The sequence below is a fragment of the Herpailurus yagouaroundi genome, unplaced genomic scaffold (genome assembly GCF_014898765.1).
Source record: "Herpailurus yagouaroundi ecotype Mexico unplaced genomic scaffold, PumYag 216, whole genome shotgun sequence".
Lineage (NCBI taxonomy): Eukaryota > Metazoa > Chordata > Mammalia > Carnivora > Felidae > Herpailurus > Herpailurus yagouaroundi.
The window spans coordinates 4,226,008-4,253,744 of NW_024412447.1; the positions used below are offsets into that span (position 1 = coordinate 4,226,008).

The following is a 27,737-nucleotide window of genomic DNA, read 5'->3' on the forward strand; positions in this document are numbered from 1 at the left end:
CTTGTTTAAGCCACCCAGTCTGTGGCATTTGGCTATGCCGGCCCCAGCAAACTAGTAAAGTAGCCTTCACTGTTCATCAGACACTAGATGGTGGTGCATCCAGAGTGGTCGTGATCTCCTCGTGCACATACTGCTGCCTTCTGATCTTCATACATGCTGGAGACTCTAAGTCCGGATTCTTGGGGACACAGATGGGAGACAGGCTGTCGACACTATGACTAAGTCCCAGAACACTGGGAGTGTCACCGATTTACTTCCAATCCAGATGAATACATGGCTTCCTGGAAGTCGCCGCCTCTAAATTCATGTTTACTTTGGGGGAACAATAATCTTTTAGTTCTATCAATTACTTACTTAAATTTTTAAAAAGTAATCTCTACACCCAACATGGGGCTCAAACTCATGATCCCAAGATCAAGAGTTGGATGTTCCATCAACTGAGCCAGTCAGGTGCCCCTGTATCAGTTACTTTTGTCTTCACTAATGATATCAAATAGTCTCACCCTAAGAAACGATCAAGTTGGAGAGTTATGTTTGCTAAACTTAAAAGGAGCAAAGCAACCAGCCATGGAATAATCACTCCCCACCCCCAACAAGCAATGGAGTGAGTGCTTGCAAATGTGAACACATACTTTATGCTACTGACCAACTTCAATAGGCAAATATATTCATAGGCATGAATATATTTCCTGGGAATAAAGAGAGATTTCCAAAATTCACAAAATATGTCTTTTTTTTAAGTTTATTTTTATTTATTTTGAGAGAGATAAAGAGCGAGCAGGGGAGGGGCAGAGAGAGAGGGAGACGGAATCCCAAGCAGGCTCTGTGCTGTCAGCACAGAGCCCGATGTGGGGCTCAAACTCAAACTGTGAGACCATGACCTGAGCCGAAACCAGGAGTCGAATGCTTAACTGACTGAGCCACCCAGCTGCCCCCCAAAATACATGTTGAATTAAATCTGCATCCATCTCCCTGTATCCTCTCGCTGGTACCCACAAATAGTTAAGGTTTTTAGGTGTGATTCATTATACCTATTTTATTTATTTATTTTTAATTTTTTTTTTAATGTTCATTCATTTTCTGAGAGAGAGAGAGAGAGAGAGAGAGAGAGAGAGAGAGAGAGAAGCAGGGGAAGAGCAGAGACAGAGAGACGGAGACATAGAATCTGAAACAGTCTCCAGGCTCTGAGCTGTCAGCACAGAGCCTGATGTGGGGCTCAAACCCATGAACCATGAGATCGTGACCTGAGCCGAAGTTGGAAGCTCAACCGACTGAGCCACCCAGGCACCCTGAATTATATCTATTTTAACAAATATTTACCAGGTGAGCCAAACACTGTGTTAGGAAGTGGGGGAAAAAAAAATCATAAATAAAACTCTGTCCTTAACTTTCAGATTATAAGATTCAAGAACAGTTGCCAAGCAGAAGTTAGACTGTTTGCCCAAGGTTTTAAATTCAAGAGAAACCAAAAATCTGGAATTTTATATAAAATCTAATTTTATATATTGGTAGCTAGCTAAAAACTAGTTTATAATGTCAGTGAGGACTAAACAACCATGGCTATGAGCTGGATCTGGGGTGTGTGTGTGTGTGTCCACTTTACAACTCAGATTTGCATTTTACAGGCCAGGCTGGCCTGGATACACCTGGAGGACAATTACTGGCACCAAGGCAACTTTCATAATGTTGGCTCTAAGTTCAGTTTGTACATTTGGTACATCTATCCACTGAACTGCTATACTCGCCAGCTGGTCCCCTGTTGCCCTCACCACTCTCCTGCCCACTTGGGGAAAGGTACTGTAGTTCTCCTTAACTATCAAGAGAATGTTCTCCTCTCCACCTTTCTCCCCATCACTCCTTGCCCCAAAGACAAGTACAAGAGTTCCTGGCTACTGTGTGGAAAAGGTCCCTCTTCTCATAAAACAGATATCACCGGGGAAGCGGTGGTGCCTACTCCTCATGATTAACCCACTCGTTCATTTGAATGCTTACGCCGGGTCCTGAGCAGGTGCCAGTTAAAAGAAATGGATCCTACAGTGTTTCAGCTCAGGGACTGGCTGGTGGAGTGGGGATTAAGGAAGAAAGAGGGTCACACGAGTGCTGCAGGTGCTCAGGAGAGAGGTGAGGTGGGGCATGGGAAGACTGCACAAAGGAGAAGGTCTGCCTGAGGTTCCAAGGTTGAGAAGAGGCATCCGGGAGAGGGTGAGGGTAACAAGTATCAAGTGTGGGGATGTGAGACAGCCGGGCTGGTGCAGAAACTCAAGACATGAGGCTGGAACAAGATGCTGGGGGAAGGAACACATGCAGAGAGGCTGACCGGAGCCAGTGTAAGGTCCCCAGAGGTGCCTCCCGGAGCTGTGGGGAGATACTGGAGGGTTTTAATAGAAGGACAACATGGTCAATGCAGTCTGTTCTTCAGGAAGATCACCACAGTGCGGGTCTGGAGCATGGAACTGGAAGGAGCCGAGCGGAAGAGGAAGCCCTATTAGGATGCTGCCATGGTGATCCAGGAGCGCAACAGCGGGGAGGACAGATGTGAGAGAGCCTGGTGACAGAGAGGTGGGAGAGTGGGGGTGAAGGGAGGGCGGGGGTCTGGAATAGGTGGCGAGAAACCAAGGCCCCATGAAACACGTGGAGCACAGTCTTTGCTGGACATCGCTAAGGTGTTCCCCTGGCCAGAGGTGCTGGAGATTCTCTCTGTGGATTCCATCGTTCGACCTTTGGGGATCTCTTGGTCAGAAGATCTACAGAAGTGCTGAGATTTCCTGGGCCTTAGGCTAAAGGGCTGTAACTTATGGGGTGTTGCATCTTTTTAAATATACATATGAAGTTTATTTATAGATTTCGAGAGAGAGCAAGCATAAGCAAATGAGGGATAGAGAGAAAGAGAGAGAGAGAGAGAAACCCAAGCAAGCTCCGCACTGTCAGCATGGAGCCCGGTGTGGGGCTCAAACTCATGAACCATGAGATCATGACCCGAGCTGAAATCAAGAGTTGGGATGCTTAACCCACTGAGCCAGTCAGATACACTGGGGGTCTGTTGCATCTTAAAAAGCAAGAGACACGACTGGTCTCTTTCCGCTTCTCTGCCCACTCAGGGTGGGACAGGCAGATGTGCATAGCGTGGTCATCCCCTCCACTCTATCTAGACCCCTGCGATTTCTTGAACCTGATGCTGCAACAGATGTACTCTCTTTAATACTAAACCCAATCTGCAGGCAGGGAGGTCCTGTGTCAGGCACAGCACCATCCCAGAGTGAGGGAAGTGGGTTAACTGCTCAGTGGTTACTAGAATTCTTCTATGGAGCCCCAAAGTGTCAGACAGAGCCCCTGCCTGCCTGCCTGCCTGCCTGACTATGGTAACTGAGATGGACACGCTCAGTGGAGCTATGTGAGCTGGGGAAGACTTCGTGGAAGCAACAGGACCAGTGGCGAAGAGAATGAGGGAACATGTCCAGGAAAAGGTATCTATGCAAACACATGCAGGCAGGCAAGGGACTGGTCTCGTTTGCGAGAAACGAGAGGAAGAGGCCAGACGAGAAAGAGTGTTAGGAGCCTGGAGTTCTAGAAGCCACTGCAGGTTCTCCCTAGGTGATGTGAAAGAATAGCGAGCAAGGCTGACTGAGAATTACAGGGCAGCCAGGAAGGAAGAGAGTTGGGATGGAGAGCAGGAGGCCAGGGGTACAGTCCAGAGCGAGACTCCGGACCAGGGGAATGGGAAGACAGAAGATTCTGAAGAACCTCTTCCAAATGGCTAAAGAGAAAAAAAGAAGATAAAAAAGAAAAAACCCTAAGAAACCACAGCTTATTAAAAAAATCTGCTGGTCAGGGAATCCTATTCAAAGAGATGCCAATGCTCAGTCAGTTGTAGGGGCACAAGGAGGGAAGCTTTTGAAATAACGTAGATGTGAAATGGTCAGTGCTTCGTGTGTAACACAGCAGAACTCCCACAATTTAATTGAAAGGTTAGTTTTTTATTTTAAAGTAACAGCATGGAAAGAAGTAATGGGTCTGGAACACTTAGATGAGGCGCGGTTTATTCAGTGCCTGTTACACGCTAGTTACTGACCAGGAAGGAGCTCACATCCATCACCTCAGGCAGCAGGTCAGTCTCGGACCCGCAGGTGAGGCTCCTGCTGGGGAGTGACTTCCCTAGGCCGGGTCTCAGTGCACGGGGAGAGGCAGAACTGCACTGAGGCTCACGGCACCACCTCTATCGCGTTCTTGTTCCAAAGAAACTCCGTTTTCTCAAGCCCCAGACCTGAGAAGTTTATGTAAACTAACACAAAACAAAGCTGGCAGTAAAAGTGTTGACAGCAGTCGCAAAGAACAAGACGAGCTCCGTCAGCACTGCTGCTGGGGAAACCTCCCAGCAGCACTTGCAGCAGAGCCAGTGAGCTGCTTCCCGCAGAACAAAACGGTGCAGTCCGCCCCAGCCCCGCTGCTCTGGTCCCGTCTGCCTGGCTGTGTGGTGACCACAGCTTCAGTGGTGCTTCTGGGACACAAACAAGGCCCCGGACACCCTGAGAGGGCACAGGAGGGGGACAGGAGCAACTGGAGAGATAGCCTTGAGACCTTATTTTTACGGAAGAACAGCACTCCAGGCCTAACCTCCACAAAACGAAGGATTCACAAACACAAAGGACGCTATGAGAACCGGGACATGCAGAAAAACCACCGGCCTTCCTTGGGCCTCAAGGCCTCAGGCTCAAAGTGCTTCCCCTCTAGCCATTGTCCCACGCTGCGATTTCAAGGCTGACCCTTGTGTGCGTCCAGGACCCAGGTGTGCGTCCAGCTGGGCTGCTCCCAACGGGACTAGCGAGTGCAGGTACAGTCTCATCCAAGGCCCCAATTTCCAATGGGCAGGGGTGAATGCTTCTTAAACAAACCAAATGAAACCGTGTTTAATGACCTTGTTAAGAAACCTAACCGGAGGCCCAACTGAAGTAAAATGCCACTACAGGATCTGAACACGCACAGCCTCCCACCCGACATTTTAAGGGCGCTCTGACAGAGCTTATTGGGTGTGGAAAGCTGACAAGCATTTTACTTTGTATTATTTCTAAGTTGTCAGGGTGTTCACTTCAGAGCAAGCGCACGTTACTCAGACACTGCTGAGCATGCGATTCTACTGCATCAGTCCACGGGCGGCTGGCGGTGTCCCCTCGCCTCTGAACGCGCTGTGCTCTGCTTGCCGTGTGTGGGGCGCTCATTACTGGTGAGCGTGAGAAGCTGTGCCCACTGCACAGCATGACAGCTAATGACATAAGCACATTCTTTTGGCTTTCTTGCCATTTCCCCAAGCTTTCTACTGTAAGGGGAAAAAAAAATCTTTAAAAAAAAAAAAGAAAAAAGAAAAGAAAAATAGGCTCTAGGCCTCACTTAAAGGCTCATCTATATGGGGCATCTGGGTGGCTCAGTCGGTTGAGCATCCAATTTTGGCCCAGGCCACGATCTCACAGTTTGTGAGTTCGAGCCCCACATCAGGCTCTGTGCTATTAGGGCAGAGTCCACTTGGATCCTCTGTCCTGCCCCTCCCCTGCTGATGCTCGCTCTCTCTTTATTTTTTTTTCAACGTTTATTTATTTTTGGGACAGAGAGAGACAGAGCATGAACGGGGGAGGGGCAGAGAGAGAGGGAAACACAGAATCGGAAACAGGCTCCAGGCTCTGAGCCATCAGCCCAGAGCCTGACGCGGGGCTCGAACTCACGGACCGCGAGATCGTGACCTGGCTGAAGTCGGACGCTTAACCGACTGCGCCACCCAGGCGCCCCGCTCGCTCTCTCTTTAAAAAAAAAAAAAAAAAAAAAAGGCCCATATACAGTACATAGTTTATAATAATAACAAGCCCTTATACAGGCATTGTTCTAAGCACCTACAGTCAGGATCCTCAGATTGGAAAGAAATCATTAAGAACCCGGTTGGAATCTGGCCATTCAATTGCTAATACTGAGGGTTAAGAGCCAAACAGCTTAATCTCATTCTGGGTGTGTCTGTTATTACCTCACTAGCATTTACTGTCCATAGTCCTGGGACAGCTGCTCAGAACATTCCAGGAAAGATACTACCGAGGGGGAGGGTCACTGCAGAGGCCATGAGGGTTACTGAATCAGAACCCAGTAAAAATCAGGGCAAGGGGATATTAGAATATGAAGGACTTTGGCAGTTTCTTGTTCCTTTCCTGGTTCCTGCAAAGCCGGTGGGTTAACTCCTTTACATACGATGGCACACAATCCCGTGCCCTACCCTCAAAGCAAAACCACACATGACTATCAGGTCACCAGACTCTGCACTATTCTATAATTAACTGTAATTTCTACCTTCTACTTGACTCCTATCTTGATGTTGGAGGTGCTGGGGTTTCCTCCCAGCTGAGAGAGGAGTACTCCAGTGCAGGCTTGTCTGAATGCTTCCCTACTACGCCAAAGGACACTCACTGGCTTGGTAACTGGCGAGCATCCAGCTAAGGCCGGAATCTAGATTTTTTTGGTGAGGCTCGGGGGCCCTCTGCTGCCTGCCTGCTGCAAATGTTAGCTCCTCACTAGAGTAAAGAAAATCTCCCTCAGGAACCTACCCACCTGCTGCCGTCTACAAGGCTTTCAATTCATTTCAAATATCCACGTGCAGAGAAATGTACAACACAGCTTTCTGTCATTTGAGCTCCTGCAATGTTAATATTTTATTCACATCTCATCAACAGGATCTGCAGAACATTAAAGCTTGTGACCAGTCTCAGGAAGGGAACTAAAAGTCAAGGATCTGCCTAAGAAAATCCCCCGAGTAGCATCACAGCCTAGCCAAGCACACACTGTTAATCTTGTCACACAGAAAACAAAAGTGGGATTCAGACAGATGAGTGTGACAGGGCTTCCCCACATAACCTGTGGTCAGGAACGCTGGGCACATGTGGGCAGTCTGCCTTGGTCACTTACTAAATGGAGAGCGCAGGCAGGTGGGTGCCTCAGCTCTCCCAGCTTCGGTTTCTGCAGTCTCCTTCTATAACGGGATATAACGAGGCTACGGGATCGGATGAGACAACCATCTCCAGCACGTACAGGGTGACGGCACACAGCGGTGACCATAAATGTCAGCTGTTGTTGTGCACTGCTGCCGTCACCACAACTGCTCACGGCCTGGGCCCCTCCAGCGCAGCTGCAGGAACACCAGGCCCCATGGGGGTCTCCAGCAAGAAGACAGGATGGAGACGCCCTTTACACAGAAGGTGACAGAGCCTGTTTCTGGACACCGGCTCACCAAGTGGGAGCTGGCTTCTCTAACTTAAAAGGCAGAGGGAAGGGGCACCTGGGTGGCTCAGTCGGTTAGGTGTCCGACTTCGGCTCAGGTCGTGATCTCAAGGTTCCTGAGTTCCAGCCCCGCGTCGGGCTCTGTGCTGACAGCTTGGAGCCTGCAGCCTGCTTCGGATTCTGTCTCTGTGTCTCTGCCCATCCCCTACTCGCTCCGTGTCTCTCTGGCTCTCTCTCAAACATAAAAAATAAAACATACAAAAAAAAATTTAAAAGGCAGAGGGAAATCAAGAGAGCTGACAGAAAATGAGAGCAAAGGGGGCTGAAAAGTAGATCTGCAGAGACAGCCAAGGAAAACGAATATGCTGTGCTAGAGCGGAGGGTGTGGAGACACAGGCAGTGGACAGTTTACCGGTTGCTTTCCGCTAACCCTGACCACCCAGGGATTGGAACTGGCCGTGAGCAGAGCAACAAGGAAATTTACGCGAGGCGCAAGTACAGAATACTGAAAAGACGGCTGAGTCAAGTTGCCCAGTCTAGGAGTAGGAGCTGAGATACGCAGCAGGATGAATGACAACAGGCAGCATTCACTGAGCGCTCATGGACTAAGCGTCTTCTTGAGTTAAGTCATTCGGTCCCCGATCCCCGTAACAGACCTTCCCCCAGGGGAGCTATTTTCCTCCCTGTTCTTCCAGATGAGACTGCGGCACAGGGTGGAGCGGGCAGTGTAATACCACTCAGCTACCGAGGGCAGGGGCTGGGGTCCGAACACGGGAGGCGCTGCTCAGGCCGCCCCACTGGCAGCACTGGACGCACCGCACCGCCTGCTCTGCCAAAGTCTGGGAACTCTGGGCAGATCCCTCGGCCCAGAGCGGCGCTGTACAGGGAACACCGCTGCCCGGCCAACCTCCCAGGGATATGCTGTGAGGACTGAGGCATGCGGGTGAGGACACTGTGTGGACACACTAGAGACGGACTCACTGCCATGGGCTGTCAGGAAGCCAGGGGGAGATGGGCGGGGCCTTTTGGTAGGAAGAAAGCTGACCAGAATGCCCCACCGTAGTCCTCATTGCCGCACGTTTCTGGGGGTTGACGTCTGCACCACACAAACAGATATTTGACAAGGCCTGAGCTCCAGGTACTGTGGCAACATATCATAAAATCAAACCGCTGAAATCAAGCAAGTGAAAGAACATTCCTGCTGTAGAATCTGCCAGTGGAATGTGCTGCTGCAGGATGCAAGGGGAAAGGAAAAGGCAAAGGCAAAGGCAAAGGCAAAGGCAAAGGCAAAGGAAAGGGAAGGGAAGGGAAGGGAAGGGAAGGGAAGGAAAAGGGAAGGGAAGGAAAAGAGAAGGGAAGGAAAAGGGAAGGAAAAGGGAAGGGAAGGGAAGGAAAAGGGAAGGGAAGGAAAAGGGAAGGGAAGGAGAAGGGAAGGGAAGGAAAAGGGGGAAGGGAAGGAAAAGGGAAGGGAAGGAAAAGGGAAGGGAAGGAAAAGGGAAGGAAAAGGGAAGGGAAGGGAAGGAAAGGACTCAGAGAAGGAGCATATGTGCATGTGTGCACATTTAAAACTGTGGGTCTTGGGTGGCTCAGTCGGTTAAGCGTTTGACTTCAGCTCAGGTCATTCGCCCCACGTCGGGCCCTGTGCTGACAGCTCGGAGCCTGGAGCTTGCTTCAGATTCTGTGTCTCCCTCTCTCTCTGCCCCTCCCCTGCTCATGCTCTGTCTCACTCTCAAAAATGAATAAGTGTTAAAAACACATTTTTTTTTAAACCGCTGGTCTTAAGGAAACAGCAAGAGGAGTGCCTTTAGAATTGGCCCAGGAGCAGCTAGAAGACCATCACACAGGATCCAGAGCCAGCCACCTTCCCACTTCACAGGCGGGCCCGTCCGTATCTGCTTTTCTGCTGGCCGCAGATGGACCCTGGGTGGGGACAGCAGTGCGGCTGCCCGGGGTGGGGTGCGCAGTCTGTCTTCATGCCTTGAGCTGCCCTCACCTCCAGTCCGTCCTCCACACTACCGCCAGAACAGCCTTCTGAAACACGCGACGTGATCACATCACTCCCGTTTCCCACCCTGGACGGACTTCCCACAGGGACCGGCCACCTCCCAGCCACGTCACCTCCCCACCAACTCTCATAAACACTTTGAATAAGCTGTGTCCTTTTCTGGGAGCCTCTCCTACTCCTCTGCCCCAGCTTTCCAGCAGCATTCCAGGTCCGGTCCTGGAGCCGCTTCCCCATGATCTCCAACTCCCCAGGCAAAACCAGTCAGGCCCCTCCTGCCTCACTGGGCCCAGGCTCTGAGGCTCTGACAGCTCCCGAGTGGCAGGCTTGCACCTCCACCTGGCCGCACAACGTTTCCACTGGGACATCTAAAAGGCATTTAGATATGTCTGAAACACGAACTGGGATGCCCCCGCCTCCCCACAAAGCTGTCTACTCTGCCCTGTATCACTAAAGGATGCTACTGCCCACTGGCTAGTACTTCCAGCTCCACCTCAGATCTCTCTACTCCTTTTACTAACAAAAATGTGTATTATTTTGAGAGAGGGGGGGAGAGAGAGAGAGAGAGAGAGAGAGAGAGAGAGAGAGAAGGAGAGGGAGGGAGAGGGAGAGGGAGAGGGAGAGGGAGAGGGAGAGGGAGAGGGAGAGAGAGAATATCCCGAGCAGGCTCCATGCTGTCGGCACAGAGCCTGACATGGGCCTCAATTCCATGAACTGTGAGATCGTGACCGGAGCAGAAACCAAGAGTCGGACGCTTACCTGACTGAGCCACCCAGGCACCACTTTCTTCCACTCCTGTCTGTGTCCAGAGACCACTACCATTTCTGGCTGGGACCATAGAAGGAGCTTAGATTTTGGTTCTTACTTTCCCTCCAGGGCCTTCTGCCATGTCTCTAACAGCTTCTAAGCTTCTGGGAGAAAAACCACTAGCCCTGTTTCAGTGCACGTTTCTCTCTAGTTTATTCCAAGGGTTTTCTCAAAGCCTCAGAGGTCAGGCAGGAAGGCAGGAGCATCAGCACCAAGGACAGGCACCCTCTTCCTTCCTAAGCCTACCAACTGTCACAGCATGAATCCTTCTCTGTCCATATTACTCGGGAGGTGTCAACAAGGAATCCTGTGACTCAACTTGGGACAGCTGTACCTGGTGAGCTGGCCCCAGCGTCACTGGTCACAACTTCCACATGCCACAGACAGCACTGGCCAACTTCTTCAGTACATTATTCACTGGCCTGGGTGTCCAATCAAGTGACACACTCTAGTGCTGATTTTCTAAATGGGAAACAGATCCAGAACGGGAAGGGAAAAGACCAAACTTAAAAAAAAAAGCAAGTTCAGAACTAAGATAGTGCCCTCAAAGGGTGCCCCTAAGGATCTTTTAAAGAATGCTACAAGTGTGACTGAAGGCAACAAACTCCCTGAGCCACCACCAACCTTGAGGGAACAGGTTCACACACCCTCAAGCCACAGCTTCACGGGCACATCTGACTGTTTTTGTTCTTTTCTCACAGTTTCTTCCCCCCACAGACGCCTGCACTTAACAAGCAAGTGCCCCTGACCTCTCAGGATAACCGAGACCGCAGTAGGTGCTGTGCTGCCAGGACCAAGTGCGCGCACGCTCTCCCTTTTCTAAATGGCCCAGCCGGTGGACTCTGTAGCTAGGTGTCGGCCCACACTTGCTTTTGCTCAAATGTGGACTCTAAAAATTCCTATTTTGTCTTGAAATCCTCTGGAAACACCTCAAAGGCCACTTCACGGAGTAGCCCTTCACAGCTGTCAGTGTCCCTTTGGAAGGGCAGCCAGTCTCTGAGCTGAAGAACAGACTATGACATTTTTTAAAATAAGCAGCACGTACTGGAGGGAACTATGTGCAACCCTTTTGGAAAGAATTTTGGAAGTCTCGAGAAAATGGATTCTCTTGGACCTAGGAGTCTTCCTTTAGGGATCTATCCTAAGGAATAATTCTAAAACAGAAAAGGCTTTATGTACAAAGCCATGCACTGTGTTACTTGCAGCAGCAAAAGCGGAAAACACCTTTTACCTCGGACCCAGGGAACATGTAATAAACTGAAGCACATTTGTCTGATGGAATGATAACCACCCATGACACAGGCTTGCAAACTGTTTAAGAATGCAGAAAGGGTTCAGGTCATGCTAAGTAAAAAACAAAACAAAACAAAAAAAACAACAAAACCTGGGCATGATGCCGTACACACGGAATGATTATGATCTTATGGCAAAAAGCAAATGCTAAAAACACAGCATCATGTTAGGAAGAGAGGACAGGGACCAAAGGGATCTGTGTGACACTAAGCAAGTCTTGCTCTCTCTGCTTCCTCATCAATAAAAATGGGGAAAGCAAATACCTGGAAGGATTCCTGTAAAGATCAATGAGAAAACTGTGTGTGCCCAATAAATGACAGCTGCTATCCTCATGCAGGGACAAGAGGGACGGGTGGTGCCTCCCACACTCCTCACCACGCCAACGTAGGCACAACGTTATCTCCTTACTCTCCGTGTGAAGTCACGTCGGCCACAGGCACAGGGGCGTCATAATCTTAACTATGCCACTAGAACCTTCTAAACATCTGTGCCCTCTATGGGTATGTACTTAACTTCTGAGCCAGGAAGAGGCTGCTTTTAGGCAACCTGCTTGAGCAATGGGAACCTGAGTAAGGTAAAAGGGCCCACAGTGACCACTGGGCTGAATGCAAACAGGCTCATTAAGCAACTGACCTTGAAAAGGGCCCTAGCTGACCAAAGGGCTACTTGTAACTGGGCATGGGTCCCCAAAAGGAAAATTCTATCCGTTCCCATCCCTCGTCACTCCCCTCTTAACCAAATCCCCCCACCACTGTCTCCCCGCAGTCTCTCCTTTGCTCTCCCGCCAGCTGCTCCCTTGCGGTGTATTCAATAAACTTTTATCTCCTTTGTTCTGCCTTGGGTGAATCCATTCGCCACCCATGCTGCCGGCTCCCCCCGTGACTGGGTTGCCCCACTGGCCCCAGTGTCCCCATCTGGTAAAATGGGGGTAATGACATCTCTCTCAGGGTTACTCTGAGGACTGGGAATAATTTTTAAAGAGCCTAACACAGCAGCAGATAATAAATTAATCGTATAATTATTTGGGGAGGATGTGGGGTGCTGGCAGTCCCATCAATATTTTGGGACAAAATCTGCAAAAAGCTTATAATGAGCTGAGCAGAGTTTATATCCTAGTTACTCTGGCCATTCTCACATAGACAAATGAGAGACAGGATTCTCCAGCTTCATTCCAAACGGATGGGGACAGGGCAGGGAAGCTTTTGCTTAAAGGAAGAGTAACATTAGGATATGACAAGTTACATATGGTGAGAAGGGTGGCCATGGCTGAGTTAAGGACTAGATAAAAAAGCAGACGGTGACGTGTGAAGAACAAGGGAGTAGAAAAGCAATTCAGCCTAGCCAGTATCTGGCAGTGACTTGTGATAGCTGAACATGGGCTTTCTAAGCCGAGCCTATGTATTAAAACACAAAAACAAACAAAACCATCCTGATGTTGAGACTAGTGCCAGATTTCTGTTTTTCCTGACCTGCTCTAGGAAGCACCGGCCATCACTCCTGGAGCATGACGCTCCCTGGGGTTTCTGGAAAGCAAGCCTGGCTTGTGTCAGCGGTAGCGAAGATCGACCCGAGGAGTTGTGTAGTGTCCTCAGTTCTACTCAAGGCCCAGGTGCCTGTGTCCTGGGCAGAGGGGAGCAGAGCCGCCTCTACGGATATCTTAACAGCTATTCCAATGGGCTCCCAAACAGCATCTGTTCAAGGCACAAAACCTTTGCCGTCGTAGGGTCCTCTCCTCCAGCAAGAAGGAAACATAAACTCCGGCCGGGGTGGTCTGCGGCCGCACCCCGAGTCCAGGTTCAGGCTGTGTGGGGAAGGGCCATCATTCAACACCCTGTCCACTCGTGCAGGCTGAGCACAAGTGCCCGGCACTGCTGAAGGTCGGCTGCGACCGGAGGAAGCCAGCTTCTGCTGGTTAGCCCTGTGCGCCCCCCATAACCTCACCACCTTTGCTACCAGCTGCTCACTCCACACAATGCCTCCCACAGGGAGACAGCCCACAGCAGAAAGGGAGTGAGCCTTCAGCCACTGGACTCGGGCTGCAGAAACCGGGGAGGCTCCCCACAGTCGTCATCCACTGCAGATGTGTGGACACAGGGGTGGCTCTGCTGGCGGTGGCGGCCTGAGGTGGAAAGGACACACTCACCTGGAACAAAGTCACCCCCTTCCCTTTGCCCCACAGGCTCTCGGGCCTCTTCTGCCTTCACAACTAGATGGGTAACAGTGATCAGTTAGGAGAGGAGACTCCCCCTGGCCCCTGTCTGGGGTCTGAGCTCTTTTGGGGCCTGTGCGATCCCTCCTCTCCACACAGGCCAGCAGGGTTGAAGGAACCCAGGGTGTGAGAGTATTTCTAAGTCTCTGGAAGGGCAGGGCTGTAGAAATCGTTCTGTGACCTTATTTTCCTGGAAGCTAAGAGACGCACACTAAACATAACTACTACGAAAATACAGCAAGCTGGAAGATGAACTCCACAGAGGCAACTTCTGCTACCTTTCTCTTTCTTCCCCAAACTCAAAGCACAAAGTGATAAGCTGACAATAAAAGGGGAGGGGCTTGGCAGGCAGGGAAGTACGCCTGAGCCCCTCTCCTCGCACAGACACATCCAAACGGCAAGGCACCAAGCTGCAAACGCTGAGCTCAGGAGTAATTAAATCAAATTAATCTTGGGAAAAGAGCTTTAAATATTCAAAGCCCCATTAATCCTCATGCCTTGTAATTAAATATGTATGTTAAGAAGGCTTGGACAAAAGCAAAATGTTCTCAATATGTGAATTCTTTACATTCGTAGCATTATAATGCGTTCTAAGTACTGACCTCGTAGAAAACTATGTAGAAAATTCAGTGAAGCGCACGTTGTAAAAACATGGCAGAAAGAATGTAGCTACAATCTCTGGCCATCCTGAGCACCTTTTAGAAAAATGTGCCTTGATAAACATCTTCAGTTTCCAGGCTCCACATTATTTGCCCAGTGATAACCCTCACTTAGTCTGGACTCTCCCTGGTCCTCACTCCTTCGGGTCCCGACGGGGCAGCCCTCACACATGGCTTGAAAAGTTCTTGGCTTCTGTTGCTCTGGGATCCTCTCTTCTATTTTACTTCCTTATTAAAACACACAGATTGTGTCATCTTCCAGGAATAACCTTTCCTTTGCTAATCAACCACTGAGAGAGACTGGTCAGCCCAGCCTATCGTGTGTCTTAGAGGGAAGACACCCAATGTTCCAATCCTAAAACACAGCATAATTGCCAAAACCCTCCAGGAACTGCTGCCATGTGGTCTCTGAAGAGCTCTCCCCTTTCATGGGACCCCACTGCCTCACAACCATCCTGGCAAGGGCAACAGGAATTAGCATGTCCATTTTTCTGATGAGGAAAATCAGAGTGAATGATAGGCTGATGGTCACACAGCAAGGAGTCTGAACGGCATCAGTTCTCCGATTAAGTGCTACAGGTCCGAACCAGCAGCACCTCCAGGAAAGGCTGTCACAATGCAGGCCCAATCACTCAGTGTGCTCCCGTGATTTGTCTAAATTGCTCGATGGGCTCTGTTAGAACTGCTGTTATCAACTACTTCTTAAAAAATACATGAGCTGGTGCTATGGACTGAATGTTTGTGTCCTTGCAAAATTCTTATGTGAAATCCTAACACCCCTGATGTGATGGTAACAGGAGGTGGGTGGAGCCCTCATGAATGGGATTCCTTAGAAGAGACACTTAGAAGAGACCTGGCTCTCTGCTCTGCCACGACGACACATAGAGAAGTCAGCCATCTGCAAACCAGAAGGTGGGCGCTCACAGGAACTGAATCTGCTGGCACCTTGAACTTGAACTTCCCAGCCTCCAGACTGCAAGAAATGAATGTTTGTTGTTTAAGCCGCCCAGTCTACAGTAATTTGTATAACACCCTGAGCTCAGACAGCTGGGTTTGGAAAGCCTGTCAACAAATCTTTCCAAGGTAGTGGTATTTGTGGTCATGGAAGTTTACTTACAGAAAATCTTAACAAGATAAAAGCAGAAGCATGGATTCATTACCATGGTCAACTGAATGTTAATCTGTCAGGAATACCAGGCTCAAACCCAAAACTAGAAATTAAGGGAACAGGTGGAGTTCTCAGAAAACAGAGTCTCTTTGTATCTATTTTTGGACAAAGATACTGTAGAAGGATTCTCATACCAATACCGGCGGATCTAAACAGCATCTTAAGTTTCTCTTCTGCCCCTTGCAAGATGCTGACATAGGCAGATTTCGTTCCAGGGGGAGAAAAACTAGATAAATGCGGAGAAATCAAGAATAAAAAAAACTCGCCTTTCGTTTATTTCCCAAGCCCCATGAGAGGGAGAAGATGAATGAACCCACCTGTATTGCAAAGACCTGAATATTAAAGGGGCCACCTAAGAATCTTACAAACACCCTCCCCCCCTCCATCAATCCTCAGGCCACCCCATGACACAGGTATGTATCATTATACCCGTTGTACAGATGAGGAAACCAAGTTACTGAAAGACTGAAGGACTGAGCTAGACCACATAGGTTACGCCCAAAAGTCTCACTGTCATTTGGCAATGAAACCAGAGAGGCGAGTGGAGCGGTAAATAAGCGTCAGAGGAATGGGTATGTCCGATCAATGAAGTCTTTGCCTCCTGTGTATTGATCTTGTTGCGTAACTGAGGGAACTTAGGACACAGACTTTAACATCAGAAGTTTCTGCCTCGTGAATCTCACTTCTGCGCGACTGCAGATACGGACCCTGACACAACGCCAGGTCTCACAGATGGAGAGGGCGTGCAGGTCAAGTGAGTGAGATGGAACTTCACCATCGAAACTGCAGGAAGCTCTGCCAAGTCTTCTTGGAACATTCATGAGAGTATTAACGGAAGACACTCCTGCTTCAAGTCCTGGATTCCTACTGCTGGCCTGCGAGGACACCAGGCTTTCATTCTGCTGTTCAAAGCACAGAACTGAAAGTGTAAAAACTGAAAGACATTTCCAGCAATGATTAGTCTTCCTTCGATTATTTAATGTTGGGAGAATAGAGGAAAAAACTATAAAAAGTAGATAGTAAATGAAGAGGGCTGCATACTGTACATAATATGACACGCTCACATAGCCAAGAGCTGCAAAGAAATGGAAGCAGGAGCTACTGACTGGCTCATTCCAGACAGACTGAATGTCAGGGGAAAAGGGTTTTCTGTCCTGGAGCTGTTGGTTGTTTTGTTTTGTTTTAATCTCAGAGATTACTGGGGAGAGCAAACACACCCATGCACATGCCACTAAGAAACACAAAAGGCACACATGAAGGCAAAGCGCACTCCTCTGGTTTCAAGCCTTCCTTCAGCAGTTTGTGTTTCATTCCAGAAGATACACACACTTAACAGATAAACGCTTTCCATTCGCACAGAAGGAGCCAAATGCTCACAGTGCACACACTGCACCTTGCTGTTTTCACTTGATGGTGCATTTCTTACAGAGGTTTCTTGATCAGTACCTATAGGTCTATCTTAGGTTTTTTTTGGAATGAGTTATGTAAAATTTGTTGGCGATTCTAGCACTGGGCCATTCTTAATTTACCTATTTCACATTCTTATGAAAAAGGGTTGCTTTTGGGGTGCCTGGGTGGGTCAGTCAGGCGTCAGGCTCTTGATTTCGGCTCAGGTCATGATCTCGCGGTTCATGGGTTCCAGACCCGTGTCGGGCTCAGTGCTGACAGCTCAGAGCCTGCTTGGGATTCTCTCTCTCTGTGCCCCTCCCCTGCTCATGCATGTGCGCACTCTCTCTCTCTCTCCATAAGTAAATAAGCTTAAAAAAAAAGGGCTGCTTTTGATAAAGTATGACACAGGCTCCTGAATGGTTAACAGCTAATGTTACTGTGACGACTGCTGTGCCCTTTAAAGTAAAATTTAATAGGCTCTGAACTCGAATGCTTACCGAATGAGGAAAGAGAGAAAAAAGTTCAAAGAACCGAATAGAGGAAATAGCCTTTTTTCATCAAGTGGATCTAGAAAGCTGAGGCTGTCTCTGATTCTGCTGTGGCTCCGTCCCTTGTGGAAGGACGGGAGGGCAGGACGAGGGGACAGGTGAGTTCTGCGCGTGCGCCGTGTAGAGCTGCTGCCTGGGGACGCCTGCCCCTCCCGCACAGCCTGTTTCAAGCATCTGGCTGGTGTGTGCCATACGGGAAAGTGACAGGATTTACTTTCAGTTTTGAACACTGTGACTCACGCCAGCACTCTGTTCAACTGTGGCCGCATTTGTAATATTTAAGAAGAAAAGAGAAAGGCAAGTCACCTCAAGATGAGGAGGCAGGGCACCTAGAAACCTACCTTGTCTCTCAGCTCCACGGTCAAGTGACCAAGAATTCCTCACTTTCTGAAGCTATTTTCAAGAAAAATCGAAACTTTGTGTCCTTTCAAAATGGGCTTTCATGCTTTCCAACAATTGAAAAATATGATTTCAAAGTAGTTTTCCTTTTCTCCTGGGCTTTCTACAAGCCAAGGTTGCACAGTGTGAGAAATCTAGGTTCAGGACTGGGATTCCATGCCAGCACGCGAGTAAAAGAATGCAGACGTGCAGAGTTCACGAAAGTGGCACGCTGAAGGGGCGGGTAACCCAAGTTGACAGAGTTTGAGTTTATTTATTTATTTTCTTTTTATTTTAAAAAAGTTTTTATTCTTGAGAGAGAGACAACAAGCGTGAGTGGGGGAGGATCAGAGAGAGAGAGGGAGATACAGAATTGGAAGCAGGCTCCAGGTTCTGAGCTGTCAGCACAGAGCCCAACGCGAGGCTCAAACTCACGAACCACGAGGTCATGACCTGAGCCGAAGTCGGACGCTTAACCGACTGAGCCATCGAGGCGCCCCCGAGTTTATTTTCTTTTACTCACATCCTTGAAGTCCCTTTCTGCTCCCCGTTCCTCTGGAAGACACAGCTGGTGCTGCTCAGAAGCAGGGTGGATTTGGGCTGAGGTTCGCGAAGCCCACACGGCTCACAGCGTGGGAGGTGGCGCTGCAGCTGGCACTGGGCACGCCGGCCCAAGTGCCTTCCATGCTCATCAGCAAGCACTACACAAGCCCTCTGAACGCACGGGGCTGGTGGGGGCAAGGGCCCTGACGGGCCGAGGGCAGAGTTAAGCACAGGACCCTTCTCTGACGCCACTCCGCCCGTGGACCCGGATGCCGTGAGTCGGGTGGGTGCACGAGTGTGCTCCACCAAGCTTACATCTCACGGCACAGATGTCCACACCTGAACGCACAAACTCGCCAGATGAGAGACCCGGCCCCGGAGGGGAAGGGCTGATCCAAGCACTGGGCACACAGCACATGGCCACGAGAGGACGGAGCCGGCCCTCTGCGCTCTCCTTTGCAACCCTGCTGTGTTTCCTTTGGGCTCACGCCACCAGTGCAAAGAGCCGGTTTTCAAAAGGTTGTTCGGCCAGAAAAAGAATTCTAGATGCTTTTACGTTCTAAGAGAAATGAGACCAATCCCCTTCTCTCACCCTGTGCCCCGACACGGAGAGCCTGGGGTGACCGATGTGAATAGCATTTGTCCTCCCGCCAGGAGGGTCCCTGCCAGGTCAGCCTGCGGTGGAGGCCCACCTCCACCCCCGACAACAGAGCGCAGACACCAAGCAATTTTGCCCGACAGCAGTATTTTATTGTTATGACAGTGTCTTGTGACCCACTTTACTCCCTGCTCCTTCCTTCTCGGTTATAAGCAGTAATTAGTAATGTCAGCGTTCTGGCTGGGCTGCTCCAGGCCCATTAATAATGCAAGAACAGGAACAGGACGGATGCGTAAGTGTACAACAGAGGTTTCAAGGTTAAAAGCGGTAACGGAGAGAGCTATGGCGGGGGTAGGGGTGTGGTGGTGGTGGCGTGCAGGTGGTTTTGGGAGGAGAGGAGGAGAGGAGGGGAGAGAGAGAGAGAGAGAGAGAGAGAGAGAGAGAGAGAGATGAAAGGAGTGGGAAGAGAGAGATATGGAGAGAAAGAGAGATTTAAATCTATTTTCTGAAACGCTCAGCTTCCCTTTAGGGCAATACGTATGGCAAAGCACAACTTCCTAGGTGTCTTCGCTCAAGCTCGCCCGCTCTTCTGGAGTGGACACACGTCTCTGGCCACCTGGCAGGGAGTGTGTCCGTGCTAAGTCTCTGGCGCTGGAGAGTTACTAGTGTATGAAATTGAGGTCAGAGAAAACTATACCAGTATCTTTCAAACATATTTTCGACGTTCTAAATGACTTCTCTTAGGAAGGCAATGCCTGCTTGTTCAGCAGAACTGGTGCCTTCCCACTTACTGCTTTTAAAGGAAAGTCAAGACAAGTGATGCAGAACAGGCCCTGGGTTTGGCAGCCAGCCCCCCCCCCCCCCAGAAGACCAGACTGCCTTGTTACAACTGCTCCCGCATCTCTGCAAATCCCCATCACAGGGGTTGCAAGGGGAGGATTTCAAAAGGTACAATATCACACATTCCTGCAGAGCTTCGTAGAAGAACTGAATGACTGCACACAGCCTGCAAATCAGGCCTGGAAAAGGATTAGAACAGCTATTTGAGAAACACTTGCTTGGTAGATGGGGGAGGGACTACAAAGCAAGGCTGAGCCCCATCCTGAGCTGTTCCTATCTTCGATGTCTTTTAAGCAGGGGAGGATTTGCTACTAAACCTTTCATTTGTCCCTCACATACCAAAAGTGAGCACTTTTCTGTACTAGGAGAGTAACAACTTTATCTGCTAATTTCACAACCAAGGGCAGACATTTTTAAAACTGGTCGTCGTAATGCTTAGGTGAATCAGAATCCATTCTTACTTGTGAGTCAGAAATAGTCTCTATGGGAAAAGGAAGCAGCTGGAAACAGTCTTGAATCATGACTACTGAAAGCTGTATTTATCCCCACGGGGCTGACTTCAGGGCCAAGGTTTTCTCACTGGCTGTGTACTGACCAGGAGCCCCTGAGCACGTGCCATAGACGGGGCTCCTGCACAAAAGCCCGTGAGAAGAAGAAAGGCAGAGCAGCCGAGTTCCAGCGCTTTCCACTTGCCATGAAACCCCACCCCCTCACCTAAAACCTAAGGCCACGCACTCTTCTTTGAGGGAGTTGTGAAGTCAGCCCCCACAACAATCTAGGAGAAATGGCTATGGGCTTGAAAACACACAAGCACAGTTTACAAATCACATTTCTACCTTTCCCTGCAAGTTCCCTTAAAGCCAACAAAACAAAATAAAAATCCTTTTGCTTTAAAAGTTCAGGTGACTGGGTTGATGAAAATGGGTGCGTTATTTTTAATTTTTAAAAATGTTTTTATTCATTTTTGAGACAGAGAGAGACAGAGCATGAGCAGGGGTGGGGCAGAGAGACAGGGAGACACAGAATCCGAAGCAGGCTCCAGGCTCTGAGCTGTCAGCACAGAGCCTGACGCGGGGCTCAAACTCACGGACTGTGAGATGATGACCTGAGCTGAAGTCGGACGCTTAACTGACTGAGCCACCCAGACGATGGCTATTTTTTAATTGAGAAAGCAAGACACGCATAACTCCCCAACCCCTTGCGCCTTCGTGTGCCTCCCCCGACGCAACTCCTGGGGCCAGTTTAAGAAACTGCCCATCCTCCCAGTTCTTCTATACGTGTCCACACATATCTCCTGAGACCCGAATATAAACATACCATTCCCACCTGCCACTCTACACCTGGCTCTCTTCACTTAATACATCTCGGGGGCAGCTCAGCGGTGGCACCACCACACCCATGTCATCCTTCTAAATCTTACTGTGCATGCCAGGAGTTGACTGACGGGAGCTCACGAGCCAAATGTGGCCTGTTGCCCATTTTTCTAAACACCATCTTACTGGATCACAGCCACGTTCACTGTTCACATATCATCCAGGGTGACTCGCGAGGTACGAAGGCAGAACCGACTAGCTGCGACAGAGACTATGCGGTTGGAAAAGCCTCAACTGTTTGCTGTCTTGCCCTTCGTGGAAAAAGTCTGCCATCCCCCGGTGTAGCGCTGTATGGATGCGCCAAAATGTACTCGACTTGTTTCCTGCTGGTGAACACGGTCATGGAAAATTCCTTACTCCTTAGAATTCCTCTTATTCCTTAAGAATAAAATTACAAGTCTGCAAATGCTGAGGGGTGTGAAGAAGGATGAGGAAAGGAAGAGCAGGAGCTAGCTGGGAAGAGGCCAGCCTGAAGGCGCAGGCTTCAAGAGGGAACTTCAGGGTGAGCTACAACCTCCCGAAGTGTCACTTCCTCTTTTTAGAGGAAACAAGAGGCTAACTGTGGGTCTTTTGATAAGAGGAAATCCCCCTCTGCTGTATCAAAGCTACTCCCTGTGTTTGTGTTTTTCTAAGTCTGGCAAGGCTGCCCGAAGCACACTGTGACCAAATTAGGAAGTGAGCAGGCTGATGTCTCTAAGCTGGTCACCGCACAGCCAGGACGCCCGAGCATGTGTAGACAGTGATGGATGGGGAGGGAGAGGCTCTATCCAAGAAGGAAATGCTATTTGCTTGAGCAATTAGCCTTATAAAAGTTACACTTAATAAGAATTAGTAAGTGTTCTGTAAGACGAAATTCACTTGCTACTGCTGACAAAAAAACAAAGGCTTCAAAGGTTTCTACAAGGAAAGATTGTGGGAGACAGAGAGTGGAGACAAATTTTGAGGGGCATTATCCTGTTTATTTCGAGGGCAGTGAAGATCTTGAGAAGTACCAGGGGAAACTATACCAACGAGCTCTTTAACAGATTCAGAAGTTTTACACTATTGAGAAAAAAAAAAAAAAAAAGAATTCAGGCAGGTCGTGCTAAATAAGAATTGTGTAAACGCTCCATTTTACCACTACTGCCTCCCCAACTGCTTCATTTGCTGGAACAGTAAGGTTTAAACTCATCTTACGGTTTCCAACAAGGTCTAGGAATGTGTGACACTGAATCATTCATACTGAGCTCCTTTCTGCCACCTCTACTTGGTGATATTCTCTTCCAGGAATGACTTCTGAGTTAACTTCTGATTCTGAGCCAACAAGCTGACAATCTATTCTGACCACCAGTACTATCGGGGTAATAAAGTTTAAACTTGAAAACCCTTGCTTTCCTCCCAAATTTCCAGATCAGCAAGATTCTTGGACATGGTTTTTATTCCCTGAAGAATGTGCTTGGGTCCATTCCAGCATTCGCTCTGAAATCAGATGTGCAGTTAAGAGTTAAGGTAAATTTTATGTAAAAAAAAAATTTTTTTTTAACGTTTATTTACTTTTGAGACAGAGCATGAATGGGGGAGGGTCAGAGAGAGAGGGAGACACAGAATCTGAAGCAGGCTCCGGGCTCTGAGCCGTCAGCACAGAGCCCGACACGGGGCTCGAACTCACAGACTGTGAGATCATGACCCGAGCTGAAGTCAGACGCTCAACCGACTGAGCCACCCAGGCGCCCCAAGTTAAGGTAAGTTTTAAGTGACACATCTCAGTTCCTCTTTACAGGAAAACCTTCAAGGGAGCCAGGCCAAAAGATGTGGGCACTGTTTTTGGCTCAACCGGAGAACCTGTCCTCTTCAGCTAGAGAAGGCGGAGGCCCAGGGCAGAGGTCTGTGTGGGCGGTGTGCTGGGGTGTGTGGCTCCCGCTGAAACAGCATGCTGTGTGCTGCCGCTAATGTGTGCTGAGCTGGCATTCTGGTTCCTTCACCAGGCTGCACGGGGCAGGAATTTCGCAGCCCCACTCTCATGTTGTCGAAATAGCTAAACGTTTGCTTCCTACCTACTCCTATGCTGATTTCTGAACAACATTTACTTATAATCACCTCAAGGGCCCATGGATTTTACAGGTAACAAGGCTACAAATAGGTACTTTCTGAAAGACCTTGGCTGACTCACACGCAGACCCACCAGTTGAGAACTGTACTTTTATTAGTCCGGGTTTCTGTGGCCCATCATTAACGGAGGCGATTGGTATACCAACAAACCACTGAGGACACGTACAGATTTGACCTATCCTGGAATCTCTGCAGAGTCCACATGTAACTGAAAGACGTAAGCTGGAGGTCTTCCTCAAGCTACACGAACCTGGCACTCAGTCTCTTCCCTGCACCTGCACAATGAAGGTGCCAGGGCCATATGATCTCCCAGGTACCCCTTGCAGATCCAACGCCCGCAATCACAGATTCGGGAAACCAGAGGCCAGGATCACAGAACCGTGCGGGCAGGCCCAGTGCAGCTCCTCCGAACAGGGTCTGAACTACACATTCACGTGTCCCGCTCGGCCAGTGCCGAGGATACCCACACCTGTCCTGAACTCACGCTGCCTGTCAGATGGCACGTGTCCCACGGCCTGCTCTCGGACACCCCCCGCCCCGCAGCCGGGCCTAAACCAGAGGTGTGCTCTTCCCAAGGCTGTCTTCTGCTTTTTCACTGCAGTGCAGAAGGCACCGCGGCTCTACACAAGCTTCGTTGTCCTTTTATGGTAGAAAAATGAATTGCTTGCCCAGCAGTGGAGCTGAGAGAGATGACAGAACGGAAAGTTGTCATTTGTTGTGGTTCTGGCAGCAACAGAAGAGAGCGTTCTCCCCTCAGCCACCCCGGGATGGACAGCGCACGCCAGGCATTCAGCGGGGGGAAAGCAAACCCAGCCAAACTGCTCCCAGAGGCATTCCTCCCTTGCCTGGCCTGTGAACGGATGTGTTTATTTATGAAGAGTGTCAAGATTTATTTTGGGGGAAATGTGCTTTTTACAAAACAAGGTATAAAAAGGCTGTTTTGTGTTCTGCTAGGAGCTCTTAACAGAGGTACCCCAGAAAACCTGGTTCCAGTCAGATCGCATCCAAGGAACAGGCTTCATTTCCTTGCAGGATGAGGCTATGGGACTGGAGCTGGGCGGGGAGGTGACCTTGCTCAGAAGGGGGGGGGGGGGGCGCAGCTGTTGCTGAAGGAAGCCCAGCTCAGCCCACTGCCTGTCTGTCTCTGGCTCAGCTCGGAGGGATGGGGGAGTAGCCACCAACTCCGGATAAATACATTCCTGGGAAAAACACACCAATATCCAAGTCCCTGGGGTAATAAACAGCAGTTGGTACCACAGGGCCTTAAATTGTTTGCATTTCTGTCAGGAGGCCCACAGAAAAAAAGCAGGCCTCCCAGCAGCTGGGAAAACATGTTGCAAAAGGAGAATTAGGCAATTCTCTGTATGCACATCGGAGTTAGGGAAATTAAGCTTATCTGAGTGAGAGAAATTAAGCTTATCCAACATGCTTTCAGCTGGAAAACAAGCCATTTTAAATGGGTGGGGAAAAAACTTTGTGATGGTTACATGGTTTCTTCCATATTTAAAGCACCCAAGGACTAAAAAATCACACTGGCCACCGAGTGGTAGCTAAGTAGCAGCCACTAAAAGAGGGGCCAAACGTCCAGTTTTCCTACAGCCAGCAATGCAGACCCTTCCACGCAGCAGGGGGTGTGCTCCAGAGATAGCCAGCCTCTGGACATGTGCGGCCAGGATGTGTCCACCTGGCCTGTGAACGGATGTGTTTATTTATGAAGAATGTCAAGATTTATTTCCTTGCACTGTCTCTGCCTCTATCATCGCTCGTAACCACTGCTGCCTTTACCTTCCGGCCTCCCGTCCCCTCCCCCCCCGCCAGCCCTCGGAAGACCAGCTTCTTCAGGCTAATCCACTCCCACCGAAGTCTTCTGGAGAAGGGTCAAAGATTGCTAGTGAACACCCACAACACTGCACTAATGGGCTTTGGGACCGGATGGTTTGTTAACCAAGGACAAAGGAGCACCGTGCATTCCCAGGTCGCGGGTCACTAGGTCACCAGAAGTGACCAGATATTCCAGCCCCCCTAACGCTGTGTATCTAGTCTCTCCCCCCATCATGCCCTCTTTCATGGCTCTACAAGGCCCGCGCTCCCACCAGAACTCTGATCACACCATTCCAGCATTAGGCTCGCAACGGCTCCCTGGGGTGTCTGCAACCAGATTCAGGCCTCTGCTCTGCAAACCCCTTTCTATCTAAGGTCCACTCCTCCTCCCAGTGTGTACTCTTCCTGCTCTGTCACACCCGTCTAACGGCTGACCCTTGTTCAGCTCTGCTTGCATCACTCCCTGGCCAGGAATACTGGTCTACCTGTACCCATCAGGTCCTGTTAGGACTCAGGCCAAGACCCAGCTCTTCCATGAAGTGTTTCCAGACTGCCCAATTAAAGTCCCCCCCACCCACCCCACCCCCCATCCCCAGCTCCCTCCAGCAGCCCCTGTCACCATCTCACTATTTAGCTGTCTGCATAAGGAGTCGGCTTCTCCGACCCTGATCTCAGGGTACGGTTGTGGCTGCCCCTTCTGTATTTCTTCAGGCATGGCAATACTCACTCAAAATCTGCTGAATGAACCACCAAATTCCAATCAAAGCCAACCGGCCTGTCTTGGCACAAGCCTATGCCGACGGAGCAGCGAAGCAGTGTGTTCAAAGAGGGAAGAAACGTGAGACAGAAGGGGGAAGACCCTCATCAGCTTCTTCTACAGGAAGACAGCAAGGCAAAGGGTTTTAAGAAAGAGCGAATCCAAAGGAAGAACTCAGGGGAGAGAGAAGAGCTGTAGGGCAGAAAAGGGCCACGGTGACAAAGGGCTCGGGGGCACGGGGCTTGCCTGGACAGAAGACCCACCCTGGGAGAGCTAAGTGGAGGTCAGAGTGGGCACTGGCCTCAGAAGGGAGGAGGAGGCCTTTACAGGAGGAAAGAGCCTGGGAGCTAAGAGGATTGTGACAATAGGAGACGTTTTAAGCAGCAAAATCTCGAAGAGGGGACAGGAAGGGAAAAGGACAAGCAGGAGTCAAAGACAAGAGAAGAAAAACTTGTGACCTATCTCACTCTCTTTGGGCTAGAATCTGGATCAGCTTCTCAGGTACAGGGAGCTTTTGAAATTTAAAATACTTTTCATATGAATTTCTGATGGAAAATAAAACTGAAAAGTGCTTTTATGAGACTACAGGGATTTGATCTGAGAAACTCTTAGCCTGTTTCTCTTTGAAAACCAAATGCCAACACCAGTTTCAAAACCCTCAGTAGTCTAGAAACCAGGGACTTTGGACTGGAAGGACACTCGAAAGGTCATCTGGTCTCTTTTCTGGCCTTGAAGCTGCACCACTTGCTGGAAGGCATTCCAGAGAAGGGAGTCTGTCCAGAGCTGTCCAGCAGCCTCTGGCAGGGCCTCAGCATAGGGCTCCAGGCTCCTGGAACAGTCTCCCTGTTACAATATGGTCTAGTGACCCATCTTGGATTCCTTCTGGGTACCTCAGGTCTTTTTTCTCAGGGAAGCTGGAAAACACCAGGTCACTACCACTCCTACGGAAGAATCTTGTACAAATAGAGACCCTCTCCCCTGCTCCTCCCTCCTCCTTCCAGGAGGAGGGGCCCTTTCACACCTTCCCACAAAAAGCTTTTGACAGTTTCCTACACATTTTCCTAATCTCTTAAAAAAGTGACAATGCCAGAGAACTGGACATCCGATTAAGGGTCTTTCCAGTTCCCAAGACTGAGAGGCCCTCAAAGGAACAAAGGAGGTAAGAGCACAGATACAGAAAAGTCAAGTGAAATCAGATTTTTAAAATGCAGTATTTTTAAAATTAACTTCGTTATGAAAAAATTTAAATATATAAAAAAGTAGGCAATAAACATGAGTGATGGATCCCCACATGCCCATCACTCAGGTTTAATAATGATCAGCTCAGGGCCAATCTGCTTTCTGTACCCCATCTACTCTCCCGTCCTCTCTCACCCAGTGTAATTTTAAGGTAAACCCCAGACGACATATCCTTTCATTTGTAAGCATTTCAGTTTGTATCACCAAAAGATAAGGAAGGAAGGAGTGTTAAAACTGGCCAACCATACCCAAATCACACCTAAAACCACAGAACAGTGAGGAAGGCAGCCTTGGATTTGACTCCTGATGTTGTCACTTGCTAGCTGTGACTCTGGAGAGACGAGGAGCAGAAAATCCCTGAGAGGCTGTCGGCAGGAGCTCTGCTGGCAGGCTGCTCGGCATCTGCCTGTCGAACTAGGGAGCCGACCCCCATCTCAAAGGGCCCTGAGCACCTGCGCGAACTTTCTGGCAGAATGGCACAACAGCTTGTGGGTGTGCTTCTTCCCCAACCGCAGCCGACTGGACCGTTTCTCAGCGCTGATCCTAGTCACCAAGGTCATTCTGTGCCCGTTTTCTCAAGGCGCATCAGTACGTAATGCAGATACAGAGCACACAAGCTGCCCTTCAGTTTCATGGGCTGGCAGGGCTGGCTCTTTAGCCTGTGACAGTGGAGACGAAGGGCAATGGGTTCTGGGTCTGGGCGGTTCATCCCACGTAGAACGGTAAACTGGCCCACAGACAGGCACGCGTTTCTAAACATGGTCTGGGAGAAAGCCATGC

The 27,737-nt window shown here is 49.6% G+C and overlaps 1 protein-coding gene and 1 long non-coding RNA gene across 3 annotated transcripts in view; one reads left to right on the forward strand and one right to left on the reverse strand.

The window, feature by feature from the left end:
• The window catches only part of RNF216 (ring finger protein 216), a 143,220-nt gene that overhangs the window by 49,674 nt on the left and 65,809 nt on the right, over positions 1–27,737 (reverse strand). The window lies entirely within an intron of this gene.
• On the forward strand, positions 17,338–22,921 carry LOC121017542 (uncharacterized). The gene is made up of 3 exons (XR_005784811.1): positions 17,338–17,418; positions 22,442–22,540; positions 22,812–22,921. It is a non-coding gene; the product is annotated as an uncharacterized LOC121017542 (long non-coding RNA).